The 20,301-nt window shown below is 33.4% G+C and overlaps 1 pseudogene; it reads left to right on the top strand.

Annotated features, from left to right (window-relative positions):
• The first annotated feature begins 2,895 nt into the window (after positions 1-2,895).
• Positions 2,896-12,047, top strand: LOC142504559 (caffeic acid 3-O-methyltransferase-like; annotated as a pseudogene).
• The last annotated feature ends 8,254 nt before the right edge of the window (positions 12,048-20,301 follow it).

The raw sequence follows: 20,301 nt of genomic DNA, 5'->3' as shown, positions 1-20,301 counted from the left end.
CTCCGATTTTAATACTTCCACGATAATTATTGTTATCGGCAAATTCAATCAAAGGGGGATGTTTACTTCAATTTCCTCCGAAGTCTATGACACATGCCCTAAGAATATATTCAATAGTATGTATTTTTATTCTCAATTTGTCGATCAGTTTGGGATTGACAAGCCGTGCTGAGAGTGATCTTGGTAGTCATGTTTTCTTGAAAAAATTTTCCAAAATCGGAAAAAATTTTGGGTTTCTGTTGGACAAAATTCTTGTCGTAACACTATGTAGTCCTTTTGGCTTAGCGCATTAGATATCTTGTTATCCTTATGTCATAATCTTTCAATATTTCAATCCACCGTCTTTGCCTCATTTTTAATTCCTTTTGTGTGAACTATATTTGAGGCTTTGGTGATCGCTAATATCTCATTTGATACCAAACTGGATATTTGGCACAAATATAATTGTGGCTAATTCAATATCATGTGATGGATAATTTTTCTCACATTGTTTTAATTTCCTCGATTCATAGGCAATTACTTGCCTTTCTTGAATGAGAACATATCACAATCCTTTGTTTTTATGCATCATTGTAAATTGTGAAATTATTGTATTATTCGGGAAGTACTAATAATGGCCTAAAAGCGAGTTTCTTTTTTCAGGATCTAAAATTCTTCTCACATTCTTCACTCTAATTGAATTTAGAGTTCTTTCGGAGTGAGCTTGGTGAGTGGAAGAAAATCGTTCAACACATTTTCTTAATAGCCAACTCATCCCAGAAAGCTTCGAATTTCTATTCCAGTTTTCGGTCAAGGTCCGTCCATAATTGTCTACACCTTCTTGTGACCCACTGATATGCCTATTTCAGATATTATATGACCCAGAAATGTGACGATTTTTAGTCAAAATTCACATTTCTTAAATTTATAGTTATTTTTCTCTTAGCATCCGCAGAGTAAGATGAAAATCTTCCTTGCGGTTTTCCTCACTTGTATAATATGCAAGAATGTCATCAATAAATACTACCACAAATTTGTCGAGAAATTTATTGAACACTTTATTCATGAGGTCTATGAATGTTGCTGGAGCATTGGTCAGACCCAAAGATATTATCGTGAACTCATAGTGTCCATATCGTGTTTCGAAGGCTGTTTTAGGAATATCCTCTGTCTTCACCTTTAGTTGTCGTAGCCTGACCTTATATTGAGCTTTGAAAAGATCTTAGCTCCTTTTAACTGATTGAAAAGGTCACATGTTCTTGAAAGATGACATTTGTTCTTGATCTTATTGAGTTCTTTGAAAATCGACACACTATTTTGTACCTTCACCATTCTTTTGTACCAATAAGACTGAAGCTCCCCAAGGAGAGGCACTTGGTCTGATTCGTTTTTGTCTAAAAAATCTTGGAATTGATCTTTTAGCTCCTTGAGTTCAATTGAACAAGTCATTCGCTAGGGTTCCTTAGATATTGATGCAGCACGAGCTATCAAGTTACTTTCGAATTCTACTTCACGGTATGAGATAATTCAAAGTAACGCTTCCAGAGCTCTCGTACCACATGAATATTTTATATCTTGAGCTCAATTCATTCTTTTGCTTATCTCATTATTGCTAGTTAGACTTCTTAGCCATACTCCATGGTGTTCTAGGTCTGAGAAGCAGAAAGGAAGGATTTATGTTCATTATCCTTGCCATGAAATACGATTTATTCTTGGATTGGAGTTTGGCATTCTTACTCCGACAATCTACCATTGCATGATTCTTGTCCAACAAATCAATTCTCATAGTACACTGAATAAAATCGGCACTGATTATATGCGTAAACATACTTATTGTACCACGATTACTATCCCAAAACTTAAAACCAATATAGAATCTTAGAACATAACTCTTTATCAGCCTTTTCACCCAAGTCCCAAGAATTATAACCTAATTAAAATTTCTTTCAACCTTATACGGAAGAAACTAATTCATCAAACAATTCTTCTTTTACTAAATTTGTCCTTAATCAAGACTATGAGCCTAGAATGATTTAATACAAACAAGTTTCGTTGGATGTCTTTCTTCTCAAATCTTCCTTCTTCTTTTTTTTAACTATAAGAAGAGTCGGAACTTATTATGTATGATACACTTTCTCAATGCCCATCAATATCTTACTTTATTTTCATAAGGAAATGACCTAAAAATAATATAAATTTCTCACTAGATATTATTTCTTACGTTCATAAGATATTAAAAAATCATATATATTTAAATTTAGTACTTAGTATCCCAAATTTAATGTACATACCGTTAATTTTTGACACAAAAATCAACTTCTACATTTGAATATCAAAGCTTATATAATTCTTATCTCATATTTTCATAAATAATTTATTATCCCCGAGTCAAAAATTTCATCTTAAGTCGGAAGCTTATCTTCTATAGGTAAATTTCCAAAAATGTAAGTCAACTTATATCAGATAGGTGTATTTCCAAAAATATAAGTCAACTTATATCTAAGAGATACATTCTCAAAAATATAATTCAACTTATCTTTGTATATTCCCAAAGAAATGTTACACTTATTTCTTTTCGTATCATATAACCTTAATACCAGTCTACCATACCTTATCATCTCTTCATCATCATTGTTCTTTTTCCACTACATCTATATGTACTTTTTCTTCCATGTTTTTGACAACGAAGTGCATATAATTATTTTTTTCTTGTAGTCTATCCATAGCGCCATGAAACTTGGCGATATAATGTTCTTGCTTGCTAACAAGTTCTTCATGTTGATGATGAGAGCGGTTAGCAAGATCCTTCTCAGTTTTAATCCTTACTATCAACTTTCGGTTAGGGGAAACTATTCGTACCACGTGAGATGGGTTACGTAGGGTTAGGACGAGCTAGCTCTCTGCTCGATCAAGATAATGGGTGAGACATTGTACATCAGTTTGAAACAGGTTCCTAATCTCCAAGAGTTCTTGTTTCTCTTTTATTTTTTCTAGTGAGTTGATCCTTTAAGGTTGCAATCTCTCATGTTTGGTTGTCAATGGTATGTTGATGCATGCGAAGGGCGGCTGAGCACGAGTACGATGGGTATTTCAAATACATATCGAATGAAAAAGAGATCAAATTTACAATATCAGATAAGCAAGGTATTTGAATCGAACAGAATGAGATTTTCCAAAAGTGGAAAGAAGGGTAATTTCGTATAGATTGAAAGCCGTTGACGAGATTGACTTTCGAGATTCAATGCGAAAGCATAAGCCATCCAAATACGGCGATATCTTGAACTTGAAGATTTAAATAAACGGAGATGAGTGCAATGTACCAGAATGGTTTCGATAGGAAGGCACGGGCTTTTGCCAAAATTTGACTTCACCAAATTTTGTCTATCAAAATCCCAGCCGGATTATGAACCTGGCGGCTCTTATACCACTAAAATATCACGTCTCGAGACCGGCGTCGGTGATATCCGGCATTGTTTATCAATTTACATGAAAACAATTAAGCCTCGTAGCAAATAGCCAAACACCAGTCTTTTCATAAATAAATATTGTCTTTATAATGAAAACAAAATGAAAATTATATCAGAATTGCGGAAGCGAAATAAATACGAAGTCTTGAGTCTAGATCTTTTGGTGTGATCACCAGCCCCAGAACGTCTCATGTTCCTCCTCCTTCAATTGTTCTTCATTCTTATCTGGGGAGAGATGTAAGGGGTGAGTGCTTTGGGAAACTACTCAACAAGTGGGGGCCGATCGATAACCACAAATACATATAAAGATAATTTTAAAACATCTTTTAACATACTTTCAAAACTTATCTTATCAAACATTAACCGAATCAGACTCAAAGGGTGAAACATAACTTATCAGAACAATTCAGAACAAAACAGATCAGAACAAACGGAACACTGTTATTCATCTCGTCATCAATGGTCAAATTGTCCCCCGTATGTTAGTCCTCTAAGGGGTGAAGCCAAAACACAGTTTTATACCAGAACAATTCAGAATAAAACAGATCAGAACAAACGGAACATTGTTATTCATCTCGTCATCTATGGTCAAATTGTCCCCCGTATGTTATTCCTCTAAGGGATGAAGCCAAAACACAATTTTATACCTACTGATGGGGGCCATACAGAACACAGTTTTATACCCACTGATGAGGGCTAGAACACAGTTTTATACCCACTGATGAGGGCCAGACAGAATTTATAATCATTGTTCCATATCCAATTCGAATCATAACAGTGAATCAATGAATCAGACTTATCAAAAGATACTTATCAGAATTGTGAAAGGACTCAGCAGAATCAAAGAACATCGAACATAAAGAAACACATCGTACATCGATCGAGATTTTTATGAAAATGAATAGCATTTTTTGAAAATGGCTTGACACATATACAATCATGTCATGTTATACTTATACAAATTTTAAATTATAAAGGAATACATAGCAAAAACCACTTACTAATTCGAAGGTGTAGTTTTCGAAATTGCCGAGTCCGAACGTACAACTCCCATTGAATCTCGGTCAGATGATGACCGAAACTTTGCAATACTTTGCCTAGATTTTCGGAAGCAATTCCAGCAGCACTTCCACGTATCTTCTGATCACTCGAACTGCACAAAGCCTTCTCCCTTTTTCTTCTTGCCTTAGACGCCGAAATGGAGAGTAGAAATGAAGAGGAGAGGGACGAATTTTTGTGATGATTTTGGGTGTGGTCTCTTCAAAATACAATGGTGTATTTATAGGTGAGATTTTGCCCTTTGAAATTCCTCATGGCCAACCCCTTCATTCCAAGCAAGCATTAATTGTATTCATTCATCCAAGCACACCAAGAATCAATTTGGTATATCAAGCGTCATCTCTTTTATAATAAATTCATCCAAGCATACCAAGAGTCACTTTGGTATATTCAAGGGACATTTCATGCATAGTGAATTTGTCCAATCCTTTTGATTGTATTCGAAAATTTCGGGTTCTCACAAAACATGTGCGACTAACTATATATATAGCATTGATCGGATACTTTCTTACGATTTACATATAGTAATTATCATCAGTGAGAATTTCGATGGATGATGATCAATATTTAGAAGAGAAGAATGTATGTTTTGCCATGGCATTAGCATGTGGTTCGGTGCTTCCTATGGTACTTAAAGCAGCAATAGAACTTGATCTTCTCGAAATCATTCGAGAAGCTGGACCGAATGCTTCACTTTCCGCTTCTGAAGTTGCATCCACTACAAGAAAAATGGCCAACGACAACGCACCCACGACAACGATTTTTATGAAAAACCGTTGTCGTATAGTTTTTAACAACGGTTTTCAACCATTGTCGTAGGTGCGTTTTTACAACGATTTTGTAAAAATCGTTTTCTTTTAGGAGGTCAACGACAACAGTTTTTTTAAACTGTCGACGGTTTTAAATAAAATCGTCGCGAAATTTAACCGTCGCTAAATTTCGCGACGGTTTTATTTAAAACCGTCGCATGTTTTAATTTAGCAACGGGTTTTCTACAATCATTGCTAATTTTAAATTACCGACGGTTTAGTGAAAACTGTCGCTAAAATGAGCGCCGATTTTTAAATTTGAGACGGTTAAATGAAATTACCGTCGCTAATAGAGACGGTTTAACCATAAACCGTCACTAAATTGTCTATAAATATCCGTATCCTTTAAAAACCGTCGCAAATTGAGCTACAACAACGGATAAAAACCGTTGTCGTTGAACGGACTTTCAACAACACCCTCAGTTACAACAGTTTTTAAAGGCCTACGACAACGGATTCGTTTAGCATTTTTCTTGTAGTGATCCAAGCTTCCAACCAAAGACTCCCACTTTGCATCCAACATGCCTTTGGCGGTTTCGAGCTGCAATACTCTTTAGCTCCGGTGAGCAATTTGTTGACAAAAAACGAGGATGGTGCCTGTATAGCACTGACATCACTTTTATTCAAGACAAGGTCTTGATGGAAAGCTGGTAATTAATTATATACATTAGATAAGTTTTTCTATATCAGTATAGAACTCAAGTTAATAGTTTTGTGGACCATTTATTTATTAATATTTTGAATGCTTGGAATTAAGGACAGGTACCACTTGAAAGATGCTATATTGGAGGCAACAATTCCATTCAACAAAGTGTGAGAAATCGCATTCCAGCAGTAGCTAGCATTTAGCAGAAGCTAGCAGAAGTAAACAATTCCAGAAGCTATCATTTTCAGCAAAAGCTAATATTTCAGAAGATGATATTTTTCCAGCAGCAGAAGAGTTCAGTAGTGCGAGATTGCAGCAGACAGCTACTGATTCTGTTTATGACTTGTAACTGAAGCATTTATCATGGAATAAAGGCTCTAATGGCACATAATGACAGATTATGGCCATTAATGGGATGCTAACAGTCAGATTTTTGCCTATAAATAACACCCTCAAGTCTCTGAATTGGTGTTACACAAATCTTGAGATTATTACTTAAATTTTCGAGCTAAGAGAGTGCCCTGATCGAGCTGTAAAATCCAGTAGCGAGAGCAACCAGATTTCCAATAGACTTCAACCGAAATTCTAGCAAATTACGGTAAGTGGGCTTATGTATAAATATCTTGAAATCAGTTTGTTTCGGTTTTAAAGCACAGTTTCTGAATGTTTAATTTCTGATATATGATTTTGAAGCACTGAAACTCCCCAGTGAATTAATGGTAGGAATATATATTCTGAACATTTCTGAATTCTGATTCTGATTCTGGCCTCACCCCTTAGAGAAGAGATCATATAGGGGACTAATATCAGTTTAGCCATGAAATTCACTAACGTGCTCAGTGCTTATTAATTTGATTTCTGTTTTGAAACCTGTGATTTCTGAATTCTGATTTTTGTTCTGAAAATAAGAGTTTTCTATATATTCTTGTATTACTGTTTCTGTTGAAAACGATTTCGAAAACTGGGAGTTATTCTCGCCCCTGCTTATTGAGTGACAAACATATCACCCACCCACCAAACTCATCTCAGATAAGAACGAGGAAGAAAAGTTAGAAGAAGAAGAGCAGATTCATTTCTAGGGCTGGTGAAGAAGACCGTTGTTTATCAGTTCTAGTTTATGTTTATTCCGATGCATTTGTTAAAACGTTGTTATATTTGATTTTATATTTCCGCTGTAAAACATTTGGCATTTCCGCTGTATCAGAAATTGAAATATTCAGTATTTATGAATAAAAGACTGGTTTCTGAATTCTGTACTTCTGAGGCTTGTTGTTTTCGAATGTAAATTTGAGAGCAACGCCGGTGTCAACCAACCCCCATCCCGGGGCATGGCACAAAGCACATGGAATGACATTATATAAGTACGCGGCCACAGATTCAAAATTTAACAACGTGCTCAATCTATGTATGTATAATCATTCTGTTATCATTAAGAAGAAAATCGTGGAAATATACAAGGGATTTCAAGGTCTCAAGTCCCTGGTGGATGTTGGCGGTGGAATCGGAGTCACTCTCGACATGATCGTCTCTAAGTACCCATCAATTAAGGCCATCAACTTTGATTTGCCACATGTTATTCAAGTCGCTCCATCTTACCCCGGTACTTTTTTTTCTAAAATTTGAGAAAACGTTAACGTATGTACGTTCAGTTGCTCAAGATTTTAATTCGCGTGTTTGTGTACGTATTAGGCATAGAACACATCGGTGGAGACATGTTTGCCAGTGTGCCCAAAGGGCAAGACATTTTCATGAAGGTGTTTGCTCACATTTTTAACTATACATACCCTCTTCTTTAATATATATTTGTTTGATTTTTAATTTGTCATGTTCATGTGGTTCTTTAAATTATTTTCTACGTTAATTTAATAGGATTATTAATAGAGTACTTAGTTAAGGTATTTATTGTTTTAATTTTACTTATAAATTTAAATTAATTACTTTAATTATACATTGACATCAAATTCATAGAAAATTACTATAATAATGTTATGAATTAAAAAAATTTAATATTTCGAATATTAAGGTAATAATGGGAAGACGAATGTAGATGAGTAAGTGTGAGAACCCGAATTTCCAGCAGTAGCTAGCATTTTTCAGCAGCTAGCAATACTCAGCAGCAACGCAAAAAGTTCAACAGAAACTAACAATTCCAGCAGCAATTAATATTTCAGAAGCTGGTATTTTTCCAGCAGATAGAATCCAGCAGCAGAAGAGTTCAGTAGAACTAGATTCCAGCAGACAGCTACTGATTCTGCTTATGACTTGTAACTGAAGCATTTAACATTGGATAAAGGCTGTTAATGTCACATAATGGCAAATTATGGCCATTAATTGGGAGGCTAACAGACAGAATTTTTCCTATAAATAACACCATCGAATCTCTGAATTGGTGTTACACAAATCTTGAGTTATCACTTGAAAATTTGAGTTAAGAGAGTGCCTTTGTTCAAGCAGTAAAATCCAGTAGCGAGAGCAAGCAGATTTTCAGACTTCAACCGAAGCTTTCTAGCAAATTACAGTAAGTGGGCTTATGTATAAATATCTTGAAATCAGTTTGATAATTTCTATTTTGAAGCAAAGTATATGTATTTTGTTTCTGATTTCTGATTTCTTATTTTTTTGAAACACTAAAACCTAGTGAACTATGGTAGGAATATATATTCTGAACATTCTTGATTCCTGAATCCTGATTACTGATTACAGGCCTCACCCCTTAGAGGAAAGAACATATAAGGGACTGATATCAGTTTAGCCATGAAATTCACAAACGTGCTCAATGCTTACTTGATAAATTTTCAGTTCTGATTTCTGTTTTGAATCATGTTATTCCTGAATACTATTTCACGTTCTGAAAATAAGAGTTTTTATATATTATTTGTATTAATGTGTCTGTTAAAAAATGGTTTCTGAAAACTGGGAGCTATTCCCGCCCCCGCTTATTGTGTGACGACCATATTACTGACCCATCAAACTCATCTCAGATAAGAACGAGGAAGAAACGTTAGAAGAAGAAGAGCAGAATCAGTTTTGGGGCTAGTGAAGAAGACTGTTGTTTTTCATTCCTAAATTATGTTTTCCGCGATATCTACTAAAGCTTTGTTATGTCTGGTTTTACATTTTCGCTGTAAAACTTTAGATATTTGAGTTTGTATCAGACAATGTAATATTCAGTATTATGAATAAAAAGATTGGTTTATGAATTTTGTACTTCTGAGGCTTGTTGTTTTCAAATGTAAATTTGAGAGCAACTGCCGGTGTCGACCAACCCCGTCCCTGGGGTGACAGTAAGGTTGAATAAAATTAAATTATTAATAAATATTTAAGCATTTAGTCAATTTTGATTTATGATGCTAAAAAAATATCCCTAATTAATATATTATCTATTAATATCTATTAAATATATGGATGAGTGAGGTTGAATAAAATTAAATTATTAATAAATATTAAGATCATATAAAATATCTTTTTCTCATTTAAAATATAGATATTTTTAGAGTACTTATGTATCAACATAGATACATGATTGAGAGAAAAAGTTTGTATGTAAGTGATTTCAATGCAAATATTTAAGCATTTAGTCAATTTCGATATATGATGCTAAAAAAATCCCTAAATAATATATTATATATTGATAATATCTATTAAATATATGACTTCCAATTGTGAGCTTACTATTTTACTTTTTTTTTACAATTCGTCGTATTCATGATGTTATTTAAGTCATTTTTTATTTAGTTGTAAAAAATCATTAATAGTGTACTTAACTCAATAAAAATAATTATTAATTTAATTTAATTTTAATTTCTTAAATTATACATCGCAGTCAAATTCATGAAATGATAGATAATAATGGGAAGACAAAGGGAGATGAGACGAATTAAATAAAAATAAATTATTAATAAATATCAAGCTCATATAAGACTTTTTTCTCCCATTTAGAATAGAGATATTTTCAGACTCTTTATGTGTCAATTGAGATACATGATTGAGAGAAATGTTTGTATGTAACTGAATTCAAACACTGTTTTTAAGTCATTTGGTCAATTTTTTATATATGTTGCTAGATAAATATTACTAAATAATATGCTTCATTTGATCATTTAGTGTTCTTGTAATGAGACGAGTTTCTTACCCTAGTGTTAACTTGTTTTGTTGATATATGTCATTTGTGTTGATTTGTTGTATGGATGATATAAAATGTCAATATTTCTCAAAGAATAAAATCGTTTTTCAAAAAGAAAAAAGTCTTCATCAAGAAAAAGAAATGCATGAAAAACAAAGTGTACACAATTTTCATTCTATTTATAATAGTATGAGAACAATTCTAAAGCTTTGTGGACACAATAGATCAATTTTGTAAATTTTTAGTAAATTGAGACATTGAACTAGTTGCACTTTATTTCATCCAATATCATCTCGATATATTCCGAGATGGCTACGAGGTTGGTTTTATCTCTTTTTTAGTCAAAGTGACTAATTGGCTAATTCATAAGATATAAGATGGTAGTATTGAAAACTTCTCGCCAAATACATTCACTTAGCCAAATAGTGAAATACAAATATAATTCTACAATATTTCATCAAATTAATTTTGACTATCATAAAATGCTCATGAAATCTAAAAAGTTGTATTATTAGATGAGATATTGAATAAAACAAATACTTTTATATATATATTTGAATGATATCTATTATCTCATATGCCTATCTTAATTATGTTATTCGTGTCTTTTCTCATAATTTTTAAAATACAATAATTATTTTTATATCGTTCCACAAGATATAAAATATTCTAAACAAAATGTAAACTCGATAGAAGAAAATTTGTTTTGTTTCAATGAATAATATAATATTATGTTCTAGACACAACAAATGAGATTGAAACTATATTATCATCATGATATGATATATAAACGCAATAATTGTTCCAAAGCTTCTAAAAAAATGACTAATGAGGTGAATTTCCTGAATTGCGTCAAATTAAACGAGGACACAGTTCTAATATATAGTAATTTGAATAGATTTTCAAGTATTATTTCTCACAGTGATTGACAAATAATTGTTAAAAAATTATTAATCTTATAGCTATATATTAATAATATTGATATTAAATATATAAAATTGATATTGCAAATATCACGACATTTGAAGAAATTACAACATCATTCATTGTTATTTTGTTGAAGAATATATAAGCTATACATACTTTTACTCACAAGTGAAAACCTATCACAACTAAAATAATTTTTCTTAGGAGTTACAGTTAATGATTGTCATAAACTGAAATATCATTCAACAAAAAAATAGTCGAAATATAAGATTACCGGATAAAAACAGTGTAGAAAATCGAAAAAATGTCGTGATAGAGAAGCAAACTACAAGCATGTTAGATCCCCGATGAGGATTCTAAATAACATAATAAGTGTTAAAGATGATCATATACTTGTTGAGTATACCAAAATAGTTATACGCATATTATAAAAACTACGAAAAAGAGTTGTCGAGTTGTCAAAATCAACCAAGAAGCATTTTGAAAAATATGTTATGTGGATAAGATAATTTTTCTGATTCATATATCGTCTATGGTCATGATTTTTCTTTTTTGTAATTTTTTTTGTTTCAATTGATAAATGCTACTAGCCATATTTTAATTCATTTAAATATTATCAAAATTTCATTTATATATTTTAAACATTTTAATTGCTCATGTACAACACACGTGTATTTTTTTAGTATGTATATATATATTGTGGATTCTTCATGACTGGAATGATACAGATGCATAAAAATCTTGAAGAATTGCCACGAAGCTTTACCACAATAAATGGAAAAGTGATTATTGCAGAATGTATATTATCTGATACCCCAAGTAACAGCAGCAGCAACAATAGGGATGCGTTGGGAGCCATGACAGATGTGATGATGTTAGCATACAGCCCAAGTGGGAAAGAGATGACTCTGCAGCAATATGAAGCCTTGGCCAGTGAAGCTGGTTTCACTAAACTCTTCAAAATTTGCTCTTCTTATAGCATTTGGATTATGGAATTGCACAAGTGATTATTTGCCATGTTTTTTTTAAAAGATCTGTATCACTTCAAACAATAATAATAATTTATATTAATGTTATACATATTTTAAGGGGGTAATGAATATTTCGTTAAAATATTTAATTCAAGCCCTTGGCTAAATAAAGTATGTTATTTTTATCTTTTACAAGCTTGTATTAATGCACGTCATTGATAAAATATAATGTATAAGCTAAAAATGGGAGAGTTGCGTCTTAATCCCGTAACTATTACATTTTCCAGTTTTGGTCCGCTCATAAGTCAATTTGCTGTCTTAGTACAGTAACTCACATTTATTTGGATTTTCTTCTTTTTTTTTTGTGTGTCGGAACCCTGATTGATGAGACCGAGAAATGCTTATTTGACAACGAACATGCGAACATAGACTAATAACTTGGACATTTTGGGATTTTGAAGAGAGAATTACATCGGTGACTTTTTACATCTAGACACTAAAAATTAATTATTAATTATAAATAAATAAAATCTACAAACAACAAAAAATATTTTCTTAAATATTTATCTTCTCTAATTCTTCTCCAAAAATGCCAATACTCCCATTCCCATCCCAAACCCAAACACTAGAAAAACAACTACATCGATGTTGTCTGTCCAAGAAGTCCTCATCAACAATGCTTGTTTGGCACATTACAAAACGTAATATTTGCCTATTTTTTATTATGATTGTCTGTGCTGTCGAATTTATCTTTGTTTATTATTATTTTCAATTTTAGTTATTTTTTCGATTTGGCGTTGATGTAACACCGACAAAATCAAAAGAGTCAAAAAAGAAAAGTTATTGGACTATTTTATAAGTTTTGAATATTTACTGAATCAAATGTTAGAGTAGAAGCCCTGTAAGCCAACTGTTGGCTAGGGATTTTATTGATTTAGTTGTAATAAACAATTTTTATTTTAATATAATTTAACTTTTAATAGTTTCGTTTCACTTTATCTGTATACTCATGCAATCAGCATAGATAAAGTCTTTGATTATGTTTTAATACAAATGAATCGTAATTCGATATTGAAACTCATTTGTAAACAATACATATTCTAAATTTGTTCCTAGTCGATTCAGCCACCTAAAACATGGATAAAGGTCGCTTGAGCTACAGACTAGCATCTGTGATGTTGTGTATTGTGTTTCTTGATAAGGGCATAGAGATGTTCAAACATGCAGATGGATAGTCATATGATGATTATACCGAACTACCCTCCCTCGGACTTTCCAAGTGGTTATCATTCATCGAGATGATAAGTCTATGGTTATGATTGTATACCATTAGTCCTTACGACCCGAGACAACACTGAGGCTCTATATGTTAGGGCTGTACTTTGACTCGTTTACCGACTCCAGGAGAGTCATCAGGTGGCGAGGTTGGATACAGTTGCGACACATATAGAACTACCCTCCCTCGGACTTTCCAAGTGGTTATCATTCATCGAGATGATAAGTCTATGGTTATGATTGTATACCATTAGTCCTTACGACCCGAGACAACACTGAAGCTCTATATGCTACGGTTGTGCTTTGACTCGTTTACCGACTCCAGGAAAGTTATCAGGTGGCGAGGTTGGATACAGTTGCGACACATATAGAAGCCAGTGCATTGTAGTCGGGGAATCACCGCTCACCTACGTGTGTGGATATCATATGTGATCTGATGAAATAATAGTGCGTGGAATCTCTGGCCAGAGTATGAGATGTACGTTGAGAAGGAGTTCTCCAATAGTACATGCGATGCCACTATTATATGTATCACATAGTTATCGAGTTCTTATGCAACCCTCGATGAACCAATGATTGCAGATTCGATCGAGATATATGAGATGATGGGACCATACTATACGTTAATCATAACCGACTGGTTCTTGCAGGCATTATCAGTGATACCTAGGGAATCATGTGGCGATGCTACTAGACGCTCTTGCCATGATTCGGTGGATTTAATCAGAAATATGATTTCTGACATTCTCATGATCAATTGTTGATACATAAAATTGGGCAAATTCGGGTAAGCCCGAATAAAAGATTATGTTTTGAATCATAAAGAGTTGTGAACCCACGGCTAGCTGTATCCCTGAACCATTGAGGGTCACACAAGTTGTTACATCTACTCATTTAAAATGCGGAAATATTTTTTTTTAAAAGATCTCATTTTTTTTTTGAAAATAAGCATTTAAATAAATTTCATGCAAACAATCCTACTTAAAATCATCATTTAAAAATTTTCGTCAACCATTACCAATAAAATGAAGCGGAGTAAAAACGAGTAAAATCCTAACACCAACTGAAAAATAAAACAGAGTGTAAAATCATCGTATCCTCACCAAAACCAAAAATCTTAATGTGCGGAAAAATCATAGGCCCTCGGGTCGGGTCGCCCACTAGGTCCGCTAACTCAGAGTCCAACACCTCCATTCTCCTCGACATCGAACTCACCTGCATCACACACGTCTAGTGAGTCTAAAGACTCAACACACATGTACCATAAATAACAAATACCTATACGTAGCACACAAGAGTGAAAAATATCATAATCAAGATATCTTTCATGAACTTTAAAAGCTTAATGTAAACGTGCCATATGCAATCGTGTCATGTCAAAACAGCTCATCATTAATCATCATTCACCATTTATCATTTTCATTCAGTTCATTAGAGGTGACTATTGTACATATCATTTACGATGGATCCATCATACATAAAACCGCGGTACCCGGCGACTGTCGGACATCAGTGACAGGATTACTCATTCACTGTGCCTAGGCCTCATCATCAGCATTTAATAATACATCTTAAACATTTACATATATTTCGATAATCACAACTAATTTCCATCATTCAAAATATCATCATTTACATCACTTATAAAAATCGTGCACATATGCAATTCTCTTTAAATTCAAGCATGCAACGTATATCTTATAGAATCTTAAAAATCGTGAATCATGATGCATGAACATTAAAAATATCATAAATTTGTGCTCAGGGCGCTGCCATGACCAAAATCTCTACCCGGGTGCAAAATGACCATTTTGCCCCTGGAAACCCAAAATTATCGTCTCATCCCTGGACCTCTAAAATTGAACCGAAGCTTACCAAACCCCTTAAAATATTCCAAAATATTTTTAAAAGCATTCCTAGACGTAAACTCGAGCCCAATTCGCCGCTCATCTAATTCATTTTAAAACTCGGTTTGGGGTTCCGATTTTAATCCGAATCGATCCAAAATCTACCCAAATCATCTACAACTTTCACCATATCATAGAAACACTTAATAGGCCCTAAAACAATGTCATTAGGCTCCCCAAACCCACGGCAAAATTCCAGAATATGCTAAAATTCTCGGTCCTCTCTTAATTCGACACCTCAAGCACACCTTTCTCCCAAAAACTCACACCTCAAGCTAATCCATCGTCCCAGCCATGAAACCACCTACTGTAGACCTAGACCAGACACCAAGGCACACCCCTGAACCAAGCAACCTCCCCCACCCCCGATGCAAGCGGCTAACTCCTAGGAACCTAGACACGACAGCAGCCCCCTCCCGAGACTACTCTACCCAACGACTCGATTGTTCGCTCCCTAGCCTCCTGCTTGGTTCGATCCATCCCAGCCCCATCTCAGACCCACCAGGGTCCGGTCCAGGGCTGGAGGAAGCCCTCGCATGGCTGGCATGGAAGGAGCGTAGATCGAGCCTCACCCAAGCTCACAAACGATCGGCCCTCATCACCTACAACGAAACGCGACCGAGTTACACTTCCAGCTTAACCACCCTTTCTTTCATGGTGGAAACCACCCTTCAGCACACATGACAGCCGTCCCCTTGCAACAAATCAGAGGTGACCTAAGTGGAAACAAAGAATGCAAGTATTTGAACAAAAAAAAAATGAAAACTCCCCTGCACATGGCTAGATCGAAAAAAAACCCCATACATATGCATGCACACGATAGAATAAGGCTTGGATGATGCAGAAATAAAGATACATATGCGTGCCTTATGATGTAAAGACTCGAGGAGAATGAGGAGAAAGCGCCGAGAGAATTGGTCTAAGCGAGGATTGCAATGGCCGAAGGTTCTTGAGCTTTGCTGTTGAGAATCTCGAGATGGTGAGGAATTCTGAGTGGGGTGTCGGCTGGGTGAGGGAGTAAAGCACTAGGTTTAGGGTTAATTTGTTGCTTAGGTGCTCAGTTATATAGGTAAAATATTAATTAATGGGCCAAAATTGTATTTTAAAAATTCTTAAAAAGGGTCTTAAGTTCAATAAGTTTAAAAGTAGGCCCATTAAAACTAAACGCACTCCCGAAAAATATTTAATGTTGAAAAAAATTTGAAAATATTAGCCGAACCCTTAAAAAGTCTCCCGATTCGACAAAATTCACGTACCGTTAAAATAAAAATATTGCGGGTAAAAATATCCGATAAATCCCATTTTTGAAAAATGCACTTAACAACGTTTTAAATTAATTTATGAAAATAAATCGTGTAACAAAATAATTTTCCTGAAAATAATTACTCCGCTTCATTTTATTGGTAATTGTTGATGAAAATTTTTAAATGATGATTTTAAGTGGATTGTTTGCATGGGATTTATTTAAATGCTTATTTTCAAAAAAATGAGATCTTTAAAAAAAAAATATTTTCGCATTTTTAAATGAGTAGATGTTACACAAGTACTGGATTATTTTGTTCCCGTTGAGATAATAAATTCAAGAAGCTGAATTTATATTATGATATAGTAAATTTAATTAGTTGAATTTATGATAATTAAATTTTGAGAAAATAAATTCAAGGAGGTTGAATTTATGAAATTTGGAGAGAATAAATTCAAGGAGTTGAATTTATAAAATTTGAGAATTTAATTTATTAAACTCAAAAGTTAGTTTATTAAATATTAAATTTTGGAGGTGATAAATTCAAGGAGTTGAATTTATAATTTAAATCTTAAATTCAAATGTTAAATTTATAAGAGATTTAAATTAAATGTAATGGATATATGTATAATGGACTTGTAGGAGTACAAGACCAACATACATATTATTAAGGTTCTTAATTGGACTTTAAAAGATTAATTAATTAATTAAACTAGTTGGACTAGAATAATTAATTGATTAAGCCCATTAAGTATTTAATTTAATTAATGGGCCCTAAGCTTATATATATGTGTATTAGGCTTAGGGTTAAAGAGAATTCATTCATAATTTTCGAAAAACCCTAGCCTCCAAGCCAAGGGATTTTTAAAAAACACCTCCTCTCACTCTCCTTGTGTTCTTCCATCTCAACGAAAAATATCTTCTAAATTTCTAGTGCAATTTAGAAGATGAACAATCAATCCAGTCGTGGAGCGAATTAGGAGATTGAAGAAAGAAAATTTGAAGAACGTACGTGGGATTTACATCAAGAGCTACGTTCGCTTATACCGGCATAGTTAGAGCCAAGTGAAATTTCACTAAAGGTAAAAACTAAACATTCTATGTATGTTTATTTATTAAAATCATACAAGTGTCCAAAAATACATCTTGAATGTCAAGATCTAAAATTTTTAAAACTTCTTCTGCGTTTTGGACACGAGAAAACCGAGATGTAACATCAAACCCACTATTGATCAAAGTTATAGGACCAAAATGACAATTTACCTATTTATAACTAGGTAAAATCTCATTTACGCATAATCCAGCGACAATCATGCACGTGGAAATTAATTAAACCATAAATTTCCTAGTAAATTTTAAAGTTAATTAATCACACCCAGCATTTCAGTAACTCATGTTTTTTATATAATTTACCCATAACTAAAATATTTCATTCAATTTAAAAATTAAAAAATGTACATATTATCTATACAAATCACATATTTAATATAACTAGGAATATTCACGTGCGATGCACATATGTGACTAAAAAATATAATCAGGAATATTAGATAATGTTTAAAATCATTTGAATAACATCATATTTATAAGTATTTATCAATCTAAATATAATAAAACAACATACAAAAAAATGCATCATGACAATAAATCATATATATTCACTTATTTATATGACATTTTTCGATCCGCGACATAATGACAACTCTCTTAAATCATAAATCAGCAAAAATATTTTTCATTCAAATATTCAAACTGAAAAAAATAAAAATAAAATTAATATAATAGTGAATTTTACCAAAATAAAAACAAAATGTACTTAAATGGAGTACACATAGACACACGTTAAAAAAATTCTCTTAATTTACTAAATCGCTTATCAGTTTAGCTATCCTGCTGTCAGTAGAACTCAAAAATCCTGCACACAGCTTAAACAACAAAAACATCACGGAAAACACATGGGTTTTGAAAACCATTTTAAAACATATTTTAAAGAAATATCAGTTTTCAAATTTTCTTCTTAGAACAGTTAGCTCTAATACCAATTGTTGGATCGATAAAAGCCTCTAAAAGCGTTGATGAGATGCAATAGCTTGTGTTATAAGAATGTTTACACCGATGAATTAGATCGATTTGATTTTAAATCAAGCGGAAAATACTCGAATTAATCCTTCGATAAGAAACACTGATATATTTTATATATCCTGTGTAATTGAATAACTGAAAAAGGATAGATTAGTTTTTGCATTCATCAGTTCGGTTATGGTGACAACTGAAGGGACGAATACTCTAACTAATCCAAACAGTTTGAAAACAACAATTAATCAGAAAAGTACACAAGATATGTTTATGGATGTTCGAAGACTTCAACTGCTCCTATGTCACCCCTTCTTCCACCTCGGGTAGGATCCACTAGAAGGCTTTGATTTATACAACTACTTGTACAAACCCACTCAGCTTAGGACTTACACTACTGTCTAACTGAACTCCTAGACTAGACTGAAGGCAACACCTTCCAGCCAACACTTCTTTAACGTCTATGTAAGAAAGACTACATACACAAGTTTTACGTCATTCTGCAAGACGGTATTTGAGTGGTTGATAAGTGCAATTTATTGTACTTTTATTACTTGTTTTTAACTTGGAATTCTGTGATTCTTGAGCAGGTTTTATGTGATTTGTTGTTGTTTTTGTTTTTATAGTTTGGAAGCTTAGAATGAGAGTGTGGAGTATTAAAGTGTTGAATTGGAAAGTGCCAAAGATAAGAAAAATACAGCAGCTGCACCGCACCCGCGGTATATGTAGCACCGCAGCCGCGGTAAGACAGTGCACCCGCCCTAAAAGGAGTATCGCACCTGCGTTTGCACACCAGAAGCAACACCGCACCCGCGGTAGGTTCTGTACCGCACCCGCGGTCCCTGCACGACAGAATCCGAAAAATCTGTAACTTGGTGTGCTGCGCATGGAAGTCCAAGATAATGGTGTGCTGCGGATTGAGGCTTGTCTAGGACTATAAAATACATCATTTTCTTACCATCTAGGGTATTGAGGAGCCAAGGAAAGAGGGGAGGCTGCTGCTAGATGATTGAAGACTCAAGTTCATCTAGTTCTTGAGAAATCTTTTGCACAAATCCGGGGACGGAATCAGCACTTCAAACTCTTGTTCTAAGTTCTTCTTTCTTTTATTTTTCATTTGATATGTCTTGTTTTAGCACCATGTTTTGTTGTTTTGATTGTGTTATTATGAACTAATTTTTATTTCTAGAGGAATGATGGAACAAAACTAGAAACCATGTGTTGGAATCTATGAACTAAGCTATTTAAGTCCTTCATCTTGTTCTTTTGTATTATTTCAATCTTAATCCTTTCAATTTATTGGCCATAATTTGAATGAATTATATGTTTACAATTTATCACTCGGAAGAGGAAATTATAAACAAAAAAAAAAAGAAAAAAAATACATCAATGGTATTTATAGAGTTTGGGAGGGCCTATAATGCTATTGAAGCTTATAGAGAATCTAGTGCTTGATGTGTTATTTATTTGTAGATTGTTGATGGGAACATTGCAATCAAATTTTAGATAACTAAAATCTACTAATACTCGGGAGAGGGAGTAGATAATTATAGGATTCTTGACTATTGAATAAGAAGGAGTTTTACAAAATAGCTACAAGAAATTACACATGGTGGATAGTTGAGTGAAATCGGACCTCTAGATCTTTTATTCCATTGTTATTTGCTAAAAAGTTTGGTGTTATATTTTATTTAAATCCATTTTCAATATAGCTATTCTTGTGAACAAATCTTTTAATTGATTTTTCTAAATAAAGTCTAGACTATTTTAATTACAAGCACTAATATACATTTATATACATACTCCTCGTGGGATCGACACT

The sequence above is a fragment of the Primulina tabacum genome, chromosome 1, assembly GCF_025594145.1.
Source record: "Primulina tabacum isolate GXHZ01 chromosome 1, ASM2559414v2, whole genome shotgun sequence".
Taxonomy (NCBI): domain Eukaryota; kingdom Viridiplantae; phylum Streptophyta; class Magnoliopsida; order Lamiales; family Gesneriaceae; genus Primulina; species Primulina tabacum.
This window is presented reverse-complemented; position numbering and strand designations above follow the sequence as displayed.